Genomic DNA, 18,095 nt, shown 5'->3' on the forward strand with positions numbered 1-18,095 from the left:
CCCTGACCCTCTTCTTCTCTTTTAACCTAATCTATTCATCTAAACTCAGTCTTTTTATCGGATTATGTTTTGCTTCCAATCTGCCTGTGTTGCCTTTTAACTTTGCCGCTTTTTCTGTCCATTTTGGTCTCCATCTTCCTATGTGGACTGCCCTGGCTCTTCTCAACAATTATTCCACATCTTCACATTGTCTCTTCATGTCCACTGCATGCCTCTCCAGAGAAACTCCTTCTCGGCTCTCTCATTTCCAGACCCCTCTTCCTTGGTCTACTGACAAATCCAGGTGCCTGATGCCTGGGAGAGTCTCCTTGTGCATGAGTAAATGAGAACTTTGAATTATAACGGACTCTACAGGGACATGGCCTTAAATCTTGAGACAATCAAACTTGTATTTGAAGCTGTTTATTTTCTCTGTCCCCATTTGGTGGCCACATGCTTCGTCTTAAGTTGTCTGCCTAGTTAGTGGGTCACCACTTCAGACATGAACATGTTCTCTGATACCCTTAAAGTTATTAGTAAAACAATCCTTAACATTCCAAGAGATTTAATGCCTGATTTTAGGTATAGAAAGGAGGCCGGGTGCTGAGATGAACAGTCTCTGCCCCCTGCCTCATCTTAGCAGAGTGCAATTCCAAGACACAAATGGCAAAGCTGACTCACTGACGCTATGAAGGAAAGCTCTGGATACTTGAGAGGAAAAAAAATAATTGACAGAAAGATGGTTAAGAGGTCTGGTTAGAGTGAGCATGTGTCCTGCTTTTGGGGGGGCAGAATCTGCTTATAACTATTATTCTGGAATGATTATTAGGCAGATGGCCCACATGGTCACTGAAAAGCAGATGAAGAGATCTGAAGAGAAGCAGGGATGTGTGATCCAGAAGTCCCCGAGTGCCCCAGGCTTGGGAATCGGCAAGCACCGTCAATACTGCAGAAAGAGCAAGAATTCTGAGAAAACACGATTAAATGGAATAATTAGAAGGCCACTGTGACTTCTAGGGAGCAGCTTCCGAGCGTTTTTCAGGCAGAGGTTGCAATTTTGATGAAAGAAAAGTGAGTTAGAGGTTCTGCACTGGCCGTGTACTCTTTAGAAAAATATGATAGTTAAGGAAAGAGAGGAGTAGAAAGCGGGGCAAGTATAGAAATGAATTGGTCCTAAAAAAAAGAGAAATAGAAATGCAAAAGGTTCTTAAATATAAGGAAGAATGCTCAGCATAAAAAGGTAATCGAAATGAGAATGATGCTGTAATATCGTTTTTAACTGTCATATTGGAATGGTGAGAAGAAAGAGGCACTCTCATATCACTGTTGGTAGAGAATAAATTATAATCCGAATGAAGAGTGGCTTGGCAATATGCATGAATATATAAAAGGCATGCTCCATTTGACCTAAAAATTTCTTTCAGAAATTATCCTGCGGATTTTCTTGCATTAGTACAGGATATTTAATGTAAAATTATTTGTAACATCAAAGTGTTGGAAATAACTCAACGCCTTTGAATAGGGAACTAGATAAATAATAATAGAAAAATGTTGAGTGTTTACTATGTATCAGGCACCATTTTAAGTATTTTATTTGTATTGACTATTTTATTTTCTCTCAATGAACTTGTGAGGTCAGATGACAATTATCCTTTTTTTATAGATGAGGAAACTGAGGCACAGAGAGATAAGTCACTTACCCAGGGTAATACGGCCAGTCAATGGTATATCTGGGATTTACACTCAGAGCTTGGTCTCATAACCACTGGAATTAATATGCCTTGTTCCATAAAAGAATGAGGCCTTTTATTATCTGTCCTAAAAACAAAAAGGCGGACCTATATGTACTTACATGGAATGATCTCCAAGGCATAATTTTAAGATAAAAGAAGATGGTGCAAAACACTGTATTTAACAAACCATCATTTGCATGAAAAAAAAAATGTATTTCTGCTTGTCTATGCCCGGACTCCATCTGGAAGAGGACAAGACATAGGGGTCGTGTCTGAGAAGATGGTTGACGGCTGCAAGATAGAGGACAAAGGTAGAAGACATGTTTTACTGTACACTTTTGTCCCTTTTAGATTTGGTACTATGTGTTTCTATTGCTTCTTAAATTAATTTTTAAAAATTAAAGTGTAGTTGACATAGTACATCGGTTTCAAGTATTCAACAATGATTCGACATTTATGCCCTCACTGTGATACGTCTAGTAACCATCCATCACCGTACGGAACTATCGCGGTGTTATTGACTCCTTTCCCTATGCTGTACATTATACTCCCGTGACTTATTTACTTTATGACTGAGAGTTTGTATTTCTTAATTCCTTTTACCTTTTTTGCTCATTCTCCCACTTCTCTCCCCTCTGGCAAACACCAGTTTATTCTCTGTATCTATGGGTCTATTTTTGTTTTGTTTGTTCATTCCTTTTTTCTTTTTCTTCTTTTTTTTTAGATACCATTAATTTTTAAAAGTAAAAAGAAAATAAAGATGATATAAAAGCAGTAAAATAAGATGTAGGCAATAATGACAAAATATAGGTGATAACTGACAAAACCCGGGTTGGAAGGAGGTAAAAAGGCTTGGATGGTTGTATGTAGGATTAGGACACGGGCTTAAAGAAAAGCGACACATCGGGACAACATGAGGTTTTATAGAAGTACCAGGACTGTCTGCGGCCATGCTACCCTGAACGAATTCGATCTCGTCTGATCTCAGAAGCTAAGCAGGGTCGGGCCTGGTTGGGACTTGGATGGGAGAACACCTAGGAAGACCAGGTGCCGTAGGTGTAATAAATTAAAAAAAAAAATAAGGGATTGTAAGCTGACAAGTTCCTTGCAATCTGTGAGGTCGAGCAAGGGTTGCCTCGCCTAAAAAAAAAAAAGAAAGAAAAATAGAAATACCAGGACTCTTTTTATTGTGTAGAATACGTGTAAGATGAGATCTACCCTCCTAACAGATTTTTAAATATAGCACTGCTAACCATGCGCACATTTTTGTACAGCAGATTTCTTGAACTTATTTGTTTAGTATGACTGAAACGCAACAGCCATTTGTACCAGTCAGCTCAGGCTTCCATAACAAACTGCACTAGACAGGATGGCTGAAACAATAGACACTTATTTTCTCACAGCTGCAGAGGCTGTAAGTCTGAGATCAGGGAGAAAGCATCATGGGTTTCTGGTGAGGCCTCTCTTCCTGGTTCATAGGTGAATGCCATCTTGCTGTGTGCTCACATGACTTCTTCCTGGGATGTGGTATGTGTGTGAGAGAGAGAGGAGGGGGGAGTGAGAGAGGGAGACAGAGAGTGAGAGGGGGAGGGAGGGAGCACTCTGTCTCTTCTTATAGGGCATTAACCCCATCAGACCAGGGCTTTGCTCTAATGACCTCATTTAAGCTTAAACACCTCCTTAAAGTCCTTATTTTCAATATAGTCACATAGGGGTTAGGGCTTCACTATGTTAATTTGGAGGAGACACAAGTCAGTCCATAACAACGCTGAACAAGAAAACTCCATTTCCCCCTCTCCTTAGCCCCTGGCAAACACCATTCTACTTTATCCTATAAATTTGACTACTCTAGGTACCTCATATAAGTGGAATCATGCAGTATTTGTCCTTCTGTGACTGATATTTCACTTAGTATAATGTCGTCAAGATTCATCCATGTTGTAGCATATGACAGGATTTTTTTTTAAGGCTAAATAATATTCCAGTGTTTGTATCTACCACATTTCTTTACCCATTCATCTATCAATGGACATTTAGATTGATTCCATATCTTGGCTGTTGTGAATAATGCTACAATGAAAACGAATGTGTTTTCTCTGGGCTTAGGCATGTAAATTCCCAACTAGAGGGGTTTACCGATTTCTTTTCCAGGAGCTCATAATCACTCCATCCTTCTTGTGTCTATCTATGATACTGCAGTATAAGTAAATGTCTATATATTTACTTTTGATGCAGGTTTTCTGGAACTGCTCCGGGTTGTCTAGCTTTCTCTTGATTTCAGTGGTACCCAGACTTCTAGAGTATGCTGGTCCCATCAGCTGTTTGAGTTGAGAGAGACAAGAATTAGTCTCTCTGGTAGTTCCCTCAAAAGTTGGAATGTTGGACACATGTTGCAACTCTTTTCTTACCCAAGGAGAAGCTGGGAGTCGAGTTTTTCTCCCAACGATCCATGATGGAGCGGGGACGGGGGGCTCTAGTGAGTGTGTGTTGGTCTAAACCTTTGCCTTTGTTTTTAGCAGCTCCCCAACCTGATGGCTTTCTCTGTCAGCGCTTAGATTCAGCCAAGACAGAAGCCTGTCTCTTGGGCAGCCCCCCTGAAAAGTCTGCATGTTGGGCATATGTTTAAGTCTTAAGTTTCCCTCCTCATGAAGCAGCCAGGACTGTGAGCTTTTTATCCCCCCCAATCCTATTGCACTGAGTTTAAGGGAGGGACGATGGCAAGTGAGTGCCATGAATTTTCCTACTAGAATTGATGTTGCTTGTTTCGTGCTCACCTGGGGGAACTGTTTTCTGAATTTCTCACAAAAGGAATTGGTCTATGTATTGTTATTGATTCCGTTACTCTGTGAGAAGGGTCTGGGCTTCCAACTCTGCCATTTTGCTGATGTCACCCCCAACAGCACCATATTTTGCTTAATAGGTAACAATTGTGTCGAAACGAATATACATCCTAATGTGGATGATACAGAACTCTGAGCTGTTCAGTCCATGGAACTTGCTGCAAGAAATAGTTTGGAAAACACTTAGCATGACATGAGACGGTCTCTAATGAAAGATCTTTTTTCTTGAAACTTTCACAATTTTGCCTTACTATCTTATGAAGAGGAAAAGAACTCAGCCTAAGAATAAACCATTCTGTTCCAACAATGACACAGCCTCGAAAAGCGATTGAATAAATTGGCCATTAGCAGTGTATGCTTTTATACAGATTGGAAATGCTGTGATACTATGGTCATGATTGCTTTATAATACATGTTTTATTTTAAATGTTGTTTTGGATCTTCTACTTCCTTTTTAAGTTTGCTACCAGAAATTCTCAGAAAAAGAATGAAAGAAATCCAAAAATATTGACAAGAATGGACTGCCCGAGTCCTGACTTTTGCCTCCAGAGAATCCATAATTGTGATAAGGATGTTTTAAAGTTGAAGAGAGAAGTTGTGAGAGAAAGGAAGAGAGAAGGAGAAGTTATGAGTCAAACGAATAAACAACTGGTTGAAATAGAGGGTGAGAGCAACGCTACTTCCCTTCTTTTAAGTTTGTGATGCCTAAGAACATGAGTGGGGAGAATGTCCATTTCAAAACAATATTAGAGGTTAAGGAGAAGTGATTTTCTCAAATCTTGGTTAAGTAAACCTGTTCCACTAGCACAGGGATTCCAGGCAGCTCAGAGCAGTTGGCCGCGAAGTGTATTTAAAGGAAGCAAGGAATAAACTGACGTGGAAAGAAGAAAGTGGTGATAGAAATGAGATCACCAAAAGCAAAAACCACGTGGAGAAGCTACTTGGCATCAGTAATTGTGGATCACGAATGAATAGAGTTAGAAGCTAGGAGGAGGCCGAAAGGGCAGGATGGCTGAGTTGAAGATTATTTAGACGTGTGTGAAATTAACTAATCCCAAATTACCCATTTGAAATAAGGCTGCGCAAAGATTTACAATCCAGGTGCTGACTTCTTAGTACTTAAGGTTGCTTGGACTTTGGTAATAGTGACGGTGATGGGGCAAGCTAACAGAAACTTAAATTTTTTTTTTATCAAATGTGGAAAACTATGAAACTATGAAAGAACTCTTCTGACTTGACCTGCCTGTTTCAGAATTAGCCTCCTCCACCTGACTAATCTTTAATGCTCTAAAGCCAGCACAGAGAACTTTCCCTTTTACCACTCTAGGCTTTCAGACCCCAGATAATGATAAAGTTCTTGTAAAATTTTTATTCATAAAAAGAATATGACTACATTATATAAATGCTGAAAAAGAGAGGAAACAACACTTCTGATGCATTCATAATCTACCATCTTAAGAATCAGTGATATAATTTGGGTTGTTGTTTCTGGACATTCAGATTTTTATATATTTTTTGATCATGCAGTAAATTTAGTTTTGTACTTTCCTTTTTTACATATCAACTCGTGGCTATCATTTTCCATTATTACATAAAATTGGAAATCTTTAACAGTTCTCTAGCATTACACATCGTTGTCAGTTTTTCATTTCTGTTAATTTCACCATTGAATATCTTTGAACATATGACTTTTTCTTTGTATTAGGTTATTTCTCTAGGGTAGTATCTTAAATGTGGATTATTGTGCTTAAAAAGTGTAAACATAATGTTTTTTATTCTTGTTAGTGACTTTGCTAAACATTTTAGGCACATTTTAAAAAAATACTGACTGTGTATATATCTGAGGTTGACATTTTAACCCCATTTCTGGAGATAGGGAATCATAAGCTTAGAGGTGAACTAGCTTACTCAAGATAAAAGCTGGCAGATGGATGAAAGTGGATATAAACCAAAAGTAGAGAACCAGAAATGAAAAGCTAAAACCTTGTACAAGTTGCAACTCAGTAGAGAAGGTGGACATGGAGTTTGCTGTTGAGATCTGCCTGCTGTTTAAATGGTCCGTAGAGGGAAAAATCAGCCTTTGACTTCAGTACCATTCTGTTCTGTATAAGGAAACTAATATACTCTATATGCCCCTAGGAACTAAAGAATAATATCAAAGCATTCACTTTATCTTTCATTGTTTTTAACTAAGAGAAGATTGTGCATAATGCTGACGGCTGAAATAGACATATTAACCATTAAGGCAGCTTTCATTATTGGCTAATGGATGACTATATATGTCAAAGCAAAAAGTTTAAGGACAGTATCACAGGCTCAGTCAATTCACTGATATCTTTTTAAATCATGGATATCTTAGAGATGTAGTTCCCTCTAGAATTAAACTTCTGTTAATAAACTGAACTAAATAATAACTATACATTTCAACAATGGATCTCAACCAGAGTGAAGGTTAAAGTACCCTGGTCAGAACTAAGAAAAATGTTTAATGATATGACCTAAAAAAAATAATATATCTATTTTTAAATGACGGCCTCATCAAATGACTATGTATAGATAAATCAAAATTCCAGAAGTGCATTATGGGTAGAGAACAAAAGTACCCGGGATCTTTTTCATAGAAATTATAATCTGTACTTTAGTTACAAAGCATCTGCAGTGAATTGAAATAATATGGGAGGAATGAAAAAAATAAATCATTCACCAGAAAAAGAAAGAATAGGCTTTCAAAATCCTAAGAGGAAACTATCCTGCTGGTACCTAAGAAATGGATCGTTAAGCTGTGTCCCACTATGTCAGGAAGTTATTCCTTCCTCTTTCTATAACACGTGTGCCTAAGGTAGACTTTTTTTTTTTCCTTTAGCAGACCTGATGTAATTCTGTTCAAGTCTAGAGGAGACTAAGCTTTCCTTCTTAATACTGTTTGCTAGCTTCTTTCTTGGCATGCCTCTACCTCAGTTTCCTTACTTGAGATTTTTATAAGACTGTAAATGTAAACATTAAGGAATGAAGTTTAAAGAGAAAGATTCCATAATGCTCATGAATATTTGAATAAAAATATATCTTATATCAAATACAATGAAAGTCGTTGCTATTCAAGTGGACACACAGCAAATGTCCCTCTATAAAATACATATGTTCTGCAAAAAGTGTTTCCAATATCTTGAACTTATCTTTATCAGAATTGACTGACCACTCTGGGTTTGACTATGTCACTTCACAGCCATAGTTGTAAGTATAGAAGTATAGCTAATGATGAAATTAGAACAGATCACATAGGTGTATATTGTTGGAGTGAGTGAGCAGCAAGGCCTAGAGGTTCCTGAAGGAAAGGGGGCAATCAAGCTGACTATAGGCCAAGCCCAGGAAGATGGACCACAGTGGGAAAAGTATTCCAAGTGGAAAGTTTCCTTCTATTTTTAGCCAGCCTGATATACGAAGCCAGGACTGGAGAAGTATGGGCACAGGAAATAAAGGAGGAATGACAGCTTTTATGCCGTCCACTCAGTCAATGTTAAGTTGTTTGTTTGGGGTTGATTTGACTTATTGGTGCAATGCCTTGATTTTCAGTGATTACAAGAACTAAGTTCATATGAGATATATCTCGGTCTAAACCATACTAAAAAAATGCAAGATCCTTTCAGGTTCAAAACAAAGGCCCTCTGAGCCAACAATAAGAGATATAGAAATCATTAATGTCACAGTAAACGTAGATAAAACTTAAAGCTTAATGTCAAGAACCAAATGGGTTTGAAGAATAGATCTTTTCTTTCTCTGCACTCAGTCTAATCATCGGAGAATCTTCACCACTGACAAACAGACAGATTGTGTAAGGGATACACAAATCTATGGCCCTAAGCCCAAAGCCATCCTTCACCATTGGACTACTGGTGGTGCATGCCAATGATGCATTATTGCTTGCACATATAGCTTTGATTGTTTCTATGAAAATATTATGTAGAGGAGCTTCTGTGTTAAGCTATATATCAATTAATATTGATATTATTTGAATGTTATTGCAATGGCGAAGGGAAGAGTGGCATAAACTATTTTATTGAGATACTCTGCCAAATATAGGGTTAATTTATATCTCATGTGTCAATTCTTGATTTCTGGAAATATGATGTTGTAGACAGAAACAGAAGTTCAACATATTGATTGGGAAAACACCTGTCAAAGCTATAGGAGAGAGAGAACAGAAGTAGGCAGAGAAAGCCTTCAGATGACGTTCAGGTACGACGCTTGTCTCAGAGAGGAAAGGAAGGAGGGTTGGGTAAGAAGAGTCTCAAGCAGCAGTGCATGTATGAGAAAGTCTCGTTCAGGCCAGCGAGGAGCACCAGGGCAAAGATTGCTCCTTAGAAGAGACTTACATCAAGTGGAAATTACCTGGCTCTAGGGCCCAGCCACACTCATTCATTAGATGGGAGCAGCCAGGTAGCTCACTGGCTCAGTGTAAACACTGCAGTGGATTCTGAAGGTGTGGCAGCTGGCTCCGTCTTGAAGGGAGATCATGTACCTCCATGACCGCCACACCACCTCCATCACCTTTGAACTATATATCCACCTCCTCCACCTGTTTTCCAAACCTTGATTAAATCCAGACGGAGATGAAAAATTCATAGTACAGTTTTCCCTTGTGTGCCTTGATAGACATCACTAATCATTCAGTGTAATCTTTCCTGCTGATCTCAGACACAAACACATGATTCTTCTCAACACAGCTCTCCAGGAAGCCACTAGCATAGATTTGGCACGTGACACGAAACCTACCTGCTACTTTTGGTTAGGCCTCTGAACTTTCTCTATGGACAGGAGCAAGGATGCAGGTCAGCATATGCAAAAGTGAAATTTGGGCTTTCGTATATGAATGCTATGCTGGGCATCAACTCACTTTCAGTGACTCTATGTAAGACTTGTCTCAGAAGATACACTATGCTAAAAATATATACACATACGCATGTCTATATATGAGATGTGTGTATATATTTATATTTATCTGTATGTATGTACGAGATACATTTTTTTAATCCAGAAAGCCAAATTTATAATCATTTCATACTTTTAGCATACCCATATCCATTTGGTAGACAAATGCTCCAATCTTCCATATATATATATACCTGGTTGTCGTATTTGGAGTGGGACTCAGCTGCCTATTTCTTCAAACCGCCAGTTCCAAATGCTTTGCTGACTCTGCACTTCTCGGCGTATCTTTATGTGTGTGTCATTCCAAGCACAGTTGGAAGCAAGTCAGAGATGACTGCCTCAAGGTTTGTATTCTTATATAGAGTACCTGGCATAATCTTGACATTATGGGTATTATTCTTTAATGCAAAAATGGAATAATACCATTACGGGGGAGGTCAAATTGGGTTTTGCCCATCCACTTCGAACATCTCTTTGAAATTTTTTATTTCCTCAAGTTCCCCCTGGTTGAGAATAAAGAAAAAAAGATGCTCAGAGCAGGAGCTCTCTGAGGCGTTGTGTTTATGTATTAAATTCTTGCCACTGGGCAAATCTCCTGACCCAGAAAGATTTATTCTGAAACTTTTATAGGTAATCCCATCCCTTTTCATATGCTTCTCCCAGCATTCTAATTACGTTTTTGAGAAAGGCAAGAACAAATTTGATTGCCACTATTCTTATAAGAGCTGACGCTGGTTTAACCTGAGCTAAGTACAGCCCCATTGCCCCGCTCGATATTTTTTTCCCAAAAATCTTTATTGATGTGTCAAGCAGAATTTATTTGTCCTGATTCGATTGGATTTTTGAAAGGAAGAGGATTTGGAAATATTGAATTACTCACTTATGACTCGATGTGGGGTGATTCTGAAACCACCCACGCACTGGTTCAGGCAGATCCGGGATGTAAGCTGAACACCAATTTCCATTGAGTTGTCTGAGAAGTGCATGTGGCCCCCGGTCAGCACAATTAGAGGCACTTAAAATTTGCATGTGAACGTGTGCTTAATTCTTAACAAATTAAGGCCTGACCAAGTAATTAGGCAGAAAAGAGGGAATCGAAAATGATATAAATTGATAAGAGGGAGAGAAAATACCAGGCTGGAGCACATCTCCTTGACATTAGGACACTGAGCAAAACAGAATCACTGCAATATTTGCTTGATTCATTGCATCGAAAGTCATTGAAACACATTTACTATAGAGAGGCCAAGTGTGTGTCACGGCTTCCTGTACTGCGCAGGGTGTGTGGGTGGGGTTATGTTGAGAGGAGTCATTGCCTCCTGCTTTCCAACACATCCTGCACTGAGTCTTCAGTGGTCCTCATCTGTGGTCTGCCCAGTTCCCTTCACGTTCACTTGCATTCATGGATTACCCAGAAAGCAAAGAGACCCCTGCAATTGGAAAAAAAAAAACAACGAAGATCTGGATTTTGTTTTAGACTTGGCTTTAAATATACGGACACATCCCTTAAAGGTCTGGCTAAGTGACATCCTTATCCAATTACAGAAGGGGACTTTAGGGACCCTAGAAGAGAGACTTTTGTAGGAGGACAAGTTTTACAGGCAGAGCCAGCCCCTATCGCAGGCCCCGAGCTGGGTAGGGAGACGGATCTCAGATATGTGTGGCCGATACTGGAACCAGCGCCAGCTTCATGGGTGTCCAATCTGTGTAGTCACGCAGGGATCCGGCCTCAGAAGAGACCCACACTTCATTTATGCTCTGCTGTCACTGTCTTATATTTTTAACAAATGCCTTTGCATTTCCATTTGCACTGAACTCCGCAAATTATGTGGTCGGTTCTGACAGCTCCTTTTCCTCTAGCTCCTCCCATTTCTGTTTGAAACAGGCCTTTGCTTAACTTCGGCCTTCACTTAGAGGAAATACTGGACAGTGAAGGTCGAGTTGGAAGTTGACTCCTGCTGGTTTATTACTTCCTAAAACCTAGTCAGAAAGGGATGATTGCTCAGGAGTTGGGGGAAGAAGTAATTGAATTACTACTGGATAACCACCTTGATCTTTCATAGGAAAAAACAACACCTTAAAACTAATAATGTTATCACCAGGTTGCATTGACTAAGTACAAAAGGAACCAGTTTTCATTTAAAATTAAGGGCACAATTAAACTCTCTGAAATACCCTCTCCCATGAAGTTCTCACATACTGCTTTTTACACTGGGCCTAAGTTGTCAGTATGTCTCCTTGACGTCCATTTCCAAGAGGAAAAAATGTAATAATCTGCTGGTATAGAGTAAGAAAGTAGGTTTGAGAATTCTGAATTGGGCCTAAGTTTGGACAAAGTACAAAATGAAATCTAATTTTCAGATCCTCAATAGAAGGCATGGCTGGTAAAAGAAAGTTTTATATAAATGTCTAGATAGCTGACACTTCACAAACATTTTGAACTCAAATATTTTGAACTTTGAGTTTTAGTTTCTATAGCTATACAGCCCCCAACCCTCTACTTTCAAAAGTTTGCATTACAACACTTAGTTTTTAGGAAAGACCTATATTAGTACCCATTTTTGATAATGGAAAGACATCTGAAGAGAATATTCCCTTTTAGAAAAAAAGGAAAAAAGTGAAAATAGGGTTCAGTATTTATTTTGCAGCGAGCCATGATAGGGCCAGCGAGCACCCTGAGCAGCCGGAGGGCCCCGCAAAGCTCTTTCCCTGGGAACCACACAGCATCTCAGCATCAAGCCACCACAGCTCTGAACTGTGTCTGTGAGCATCTGCGCTTTATGTCGATTTGTTTCGTGCATCCGTTAGAAAGATGTGTCCTAAGTTAATTCCGTCTTCGCTTTACACCATTTCCGCTCAAGAAAGCTTTCTTAGAAACACTCAGCTTAGGGATAGTGGGGGGAGCCTGTAATCTGATCCAGGCTTAGCTCATATCTGAACAAAGTCTGCACATACTGCTTCAGTTTGTACTGTCACCCGCTGTCCCTCTTGGTTTTTCAATGGTCTTTGTTTAGCTTTACTAAGGCAAGGGCTTTCTAAATTGCTAAGTTTTGTACACCTGTCCCAACACCACAGATTAGTCTAAAGCAACGTGAATCGATTTCCTCCTCACTTTAGGTTTTACTTTTAACGTTTATAAGAACGATTATAAAAAGAATAAATGCACGTCTTTAAGAAAATGGAAAATGTTGTTTTATTATGTCTTGTAAAATTTAAGCCAGATAAGTATTTTTCTCAGAGTTTTCAGTGGAAGAATTTCACATATGAAGGGTACCTCGAGCACTAACCGGAAAGGAAATATTTCTTCTGAAGTGAAGACATTGTCGAGAGTGAGTCTAAGGGACACGATCGGCAATGCTGTCAGCCCCTCAGAGAAAATTGCCGCAGCTACGACATGACAAGCACCCCCAAGATGAGTCACATGGACAGCGATCCTCTGCGGGAATTCCATCCTTAAAATCACAAAAGAATGTAAATGTAAAATTCCTCTGACTTTGTTAAATGAACAAACACTCCTTTCATATTTTAGACTTTGGGTGAATCCATGAACATGAGAAAATTTGAAACTGTGGGAGAGCTATATAAAACGTTGCATGTGCATGTGTGTGTCTGTGTGTTTTAATTGCTTGAGATGAGGTTCAAAGAAAGCAAGATACTTTGATTATAAATCAGAAGCTTACTTAAAACAGCAAGGTTGAAGTCTCGATAGGACCCACAGATGCACGTTTAAAGTTTTCCCCAAATTAGCTTCTGCTTTTTCAAAGCCTATAAGGTAGGAATAGAGATTATAAGAACAGTTTGCAGAAATTTTTTCTTAAATCCTTTCTCCTGGCTTCATATGCTCCCAAGGGGGAAGTTCCTGTGTTGGAGAGGGTATTTCAGAGAATTTAATTGTGTTCCTTAGCATAAAATTAGACAGGTCTGCGACACTTCAGAATAATTAGCAAATTGTCATCCATTTGCTTCTTCTTATGTACTGGCCCCCAGGGAAAAAAGGGAGAACTGTCACAGTGGTAATTGCAGACATTTTTTATTTTCTTTACCTTTTCCTGCTGACTCCTAATCCAAGTCTCATGCAAATACAGTTTTAAGGTTTATAGAAGAGGAGTCAAATTTAGCCTGAAAGAGCCAAACTTATTTTCCGGTTCCATGGTTTTTTCCCTCTTGGTATTTCACGAAGGAGCTGCTTTCCATTTCATACCCCTGAGGAGCATTATCACATCATCACGAAGAGCTAAATTAGCTCCTGTTACCCCTGAAGTCGCCCAGTTGGAATTTATCCGTGCAGATGTTAGAGCTGGAGCTGTGGGGGAGCAGTGAGGCCAAGCAGCAAACTAAGAGTTAACCGAGTGCCCATCCGGGGGACCGAAAAATTACTCTGCTCAGGGTCTTGTAAAGAGAAGTAATTTCATGCCAAATAACATTAGCACTGTGATCTGAATCTTTTATAATTAATTATTATTTCTGAAAGCAAATACACTCGAGAAGGTCAGTGCCCCTCACTTTTCAGCTCTCATCGTTAGGTGTAGTTCTAAACTCAAAGGCCTCGGGGAAATTGCTAGGTAATCATCACCTCCAGATGTTGCTTTGTGGAGCCCGCTTCTCTTCTCTCTTTCCCTATGAATTTCAGTTTTTCTCTCTAGGTTCTGTTTGGGCCAATGTCAGTCACAGGAGCTGGAAGTGGTGTTACTTTTAAGCTAGCAAGGTATGCAGATTTAACATAGCAGGTCTGAGCCTGCAACCCTTTGGATGGCAAATTAGACTCAATTGCAAAGTTGACCCTTGGCTGACATCTGGAACCTCGGATTCCCAGAGGGTTCTCACCATTCTGAGAACTGATGACACTGACTCACTGTGCCTAAAGTGTATGTACAAATAGTGGTTTATATTGAACACCTGCTTTCCTTCTGGGTGTCTGAAATTTTGGCATGTGCTAGGCAGAGGGTGTATATGTGGCAAGCCCCCAGTAAAAGACTTGGGCACTGAATCTTTAATTAGCTTCACTGGTAGATAATACCAGTGAAATAATACGTATTACCAGAAGAATTAAGTGCAACCTATGTGAATCTGCTAGGAGAGGACTCTTGGAAGCTTGTGTCTGTTTTCTTCTAGATCTTCCCCATGTGCCTTATCCTTTGCTGATTGCTTTGTATCTTTTCACTATAATAGGTCATAGCCATGAGTATCCAGCCATCCGCTGGATCTTGTGAGTCTCCCTAAGGAATCATTGAACCTGGCGGTGGCCTAGGGAACCCATTGACACAGAAAATATAATAAAAAGGATGCTCACTCCATTTTTTCACCTAGACTTTTAAAATGAAAGACAATGCATCTTTTTATTATTTGCGATCACGTTAGAGAACCTCATAAAGAACTCAAAAACAGCATTATGATTTCTAAAAGAGCTTCAGTGCAAGTTATAATCTTGAAAATAAGTCATTGTGGTTGATTCTATATTTAAATTAGTTATTTCCATAGTAGTGTACTGTACTCTACTCAAATTGGATATTGTGGTAGCTTTTATTTTTAAAGACGTTATTTTATGGAAAAGAACATTTCCTCAGTAACACCATTCGTTTCTGGAGTGCTACACTAAAAAGACTAGGGGTTTTGACTGAATTAGTGTCCCTGGAGAAGAACTTGAGTCGAATTTTCTGAGAAATAGAAATAAAAATATTATATCTGAGAAAATATATTAGAGACCAGAAACTATAAGACTCCCAGGATATTTTTATATTTTCTGATATAAAGCTTTACGTAGTTGCATTAAATGTTACATTAGATTATGTCAAAATCCTTCAGAAATTCTTCAGACGGCCACAGATATTACATAAACTTTTAATAAAATTTAATAGGATAGATGAAGGAATATTAAATTAAGTTGGTACACAAGCAAGAGAGGGACAAAAGTAGGAAAATGAGACTTCTCCTAAAGATAGTCCACTAGCTAATTTTTTTTTCCACTTGTGGGTGTCTTGTATCTAGAAGCACAAGAATATCAATGGACCTCTGTTGAAGCAGAGGCTCTTGTGTGTATAAATGCAAACTTAGGGCATTTTGCTAACTCACGGTGCCAGAAGCACAGTGTTCTTTCCAGGAAACTGACTTCTCCACAGACGGAATGGATTGTTTCTACTATATATAAACAATATTGTGCCTGACCCTCCTCTAAGCAGAACTCCGTCTAGATTATTTACTAGAATCAACATGCTTATAAGCTTGGGATTTGGAGCCAGATACCAAATCTACTTAATAACCACAGGATGGGACTTAGGTCACATTGTTTATTTTTTAAGTCTTGTTTTCATAATCTATACAATGGAGATAATATCACCGGGCCGTGGGAATAGCCAGATGAAAGACCAGTGTATAAGTATAGGATCTACAGACTGTACGTGGAACATTACGGTAGGCACTAAATAAACAGTAGGATTTCTGGCTATCTCTTGTTGTTTGAGAGAATCATAACCTTTGACAGACAGATGGTGAAGAAAACATAAATAAATAAAATACATTTTTACTCAACTTACTCTAGAGTAATCAATCAGAGTTTCCCTTGTGAGAAGTAGTTTGATTGAAAAATCACAGTTTGGAATTCAAAGTATCTCCTCTCTTGACCTGTGAATGGAAGTCTATATCTCTGTGCTGCATACTATTTTAACACCATGGCATGCTTCTCCTGATTCGTAATCACATGGGCCTCTTATTTTAGTGAGAAGAGAAAGGCCTACTTCTTTGTGATTCCTCCCACCCCTGAGTGATGTCATGATACCTTGTGTTCCATATTTCAGGGCAGGCCAAATGTGGTGAAAACTCATCCAATCATTTTCAGGGAATGTAATAACAGATAAACGGGTAGATGTAAATTTCATTTCATTTTTATTGATGATGATAACAATAGACACTGATGGTTGCTCTTCTTCCTGTCTCTAACCCACACAGTGACAATGCTAATGTCTACTTGATGTCACTGGAGCTCAAGAATAATGTGGTCCAGAATATGAATTTAAAAATTTCTTCTGAAACTTTATATGATATAAAGACATTTGGAGGTAGAAAATTTACAAAACAAGGCGAGCCTTAGATAATAGAATTAGAGCAAGTAAAGATTAAGAAGGGAAAGGGAAGGGCTGTGCGCAAGCTGGAGAGTTACTGGAAAATCAGAGAAAACATTTCATAGCAATAATATGAGAATAGGAAAGAAAAGTGTTAGAGAGACCTGAAATCAAAGAGAAAAGGCAAGTTTACTTTGAGAGGGATGCAAAGGAGTTGACCAGGTCTGAGTAATCCAGACTTATCACCTGTCATAGGCCTCCTATACCCTTGCCTTACTGAATGATGTGTGGTACCCTTGATGTACCAAGCTGACATTGGCAAGCTATTGACCATGTTCCTTCCTCAACCCAGAATGATCTTTATCTATTGGTCTGTTTACCAGACATGTGTTCAGCATCAAAGACTCAACTCATACATCACTCTCTCTATGTGGAAATTCTGACCCTAATCCAGGTAAAAAGGATCAATGATCCCTTTGGGTCTCCTCTGTACTAATAATTACTTAAATCGGAGTACCCATCGCACACTCGTGCATTTGTTCATGTGGGTCTTCTTGAAGATTGTACTCTGTTGGGCTAAGAACTTAATTCATCTTTTATGTGCCTGACAGAAATATATTTTAGATTAATGGCCATTTGCATGAATAAACACAAGAAAGGAATCAAGCAAAAAATGAAATGAGGAATGCAAAAGATCTCATAAATTTAATAAAACGATAGAAAAGAAATTTTTTATTTGTTTGTTTGTTTATTGTTTTCCCCCATCCAGGTTTACTTAAGCTATGGGGACAAAAGTTTCTCCTTTCAGGCCAGTGTTCAAAGGTGACTAATTACAAAAAGATTCACAAATTTCACAAATATGAAATTTTTGTTTACTAAAGTATTTATAGAAAAACTGCAGTCTGGGGGCCTGAGTAACACCATGAATGTAAACACAGACAACAAATAAACAAAAAACTAAAACTCAAATCCTTGTATTAACATTTTTTCAACTGCAAAAACTTTTTAACTGAAGACAGTTCTCAGACATTCCAGTTGAAAAGCCCCAAAGCCAGTTGGACACATACAGTAAAGTTTGGCAAGAGTTTAAGAGACACTTTGCTTTCCTCGAGGTCGTACTTAGGGCTGTCTACCTCTTTCACTTGTTTATTTTTCCACTCCGACTTTACTTTTCAGGCAGCAGTGATTTTCCGCAATATTGAAGCATTGGCTTGACGATCACGATTCTAAGGCTATCAGAGCCCTGCATTCCAGCATCTATTACATGAGAAGTTTATTGGCACCAAGACACTTTCTCATTATGAAACACCCAAGAGAAAATGCTTCTTAATGAGTTTGAGCCAGAGCTGGCAATGTTAGGCTTGAAGCAAAAAACGAACTTTCAGCAGGCTCATTAGATGTAATTATCAATTTTGAAGTTATGGTGTTAAGACCTGCCATGGAGCATACTCAAGCATATGGATTTGCTAGCTGCCGAGACTCTGGAGGTTCTGATACCCAGCCATCACCTGCTCTCACTAGATAGTCCTCATGATCACACTTGCTATTTAACTCTTGGTGAA

The 18,095-nt window shown here is 38.9% G+C and overlaps 1 pseudogene; it reads left to right on the forward strand.

Moving 5' to 3' along the window:
• Positions 1-2,652: 2,652 nt before the first annotated feature.
• On the forward strand, positions 2,653-2,771 carry LOC120613655 (uncharacterized; annotated as a pseudogene).
• Positions 2,772-18,095: the final 15,324 nt, after the last annotated feature.

This window comes from Pteropus medius, unplaced genomic scaffold, assembly GCF_902729225.1.
Source record: "Pteropus medius unplaced genomic scaffold, Ma_sr-lr_union100, whole genome shotgun sequence".
In the NCBI taxonomy this organism is placed as follows: Eukaryota; Metazoa; Chordata; class Mammalia; order Chiroptera; family Pteropodidae; genus Pteropus; species Pteropus medius.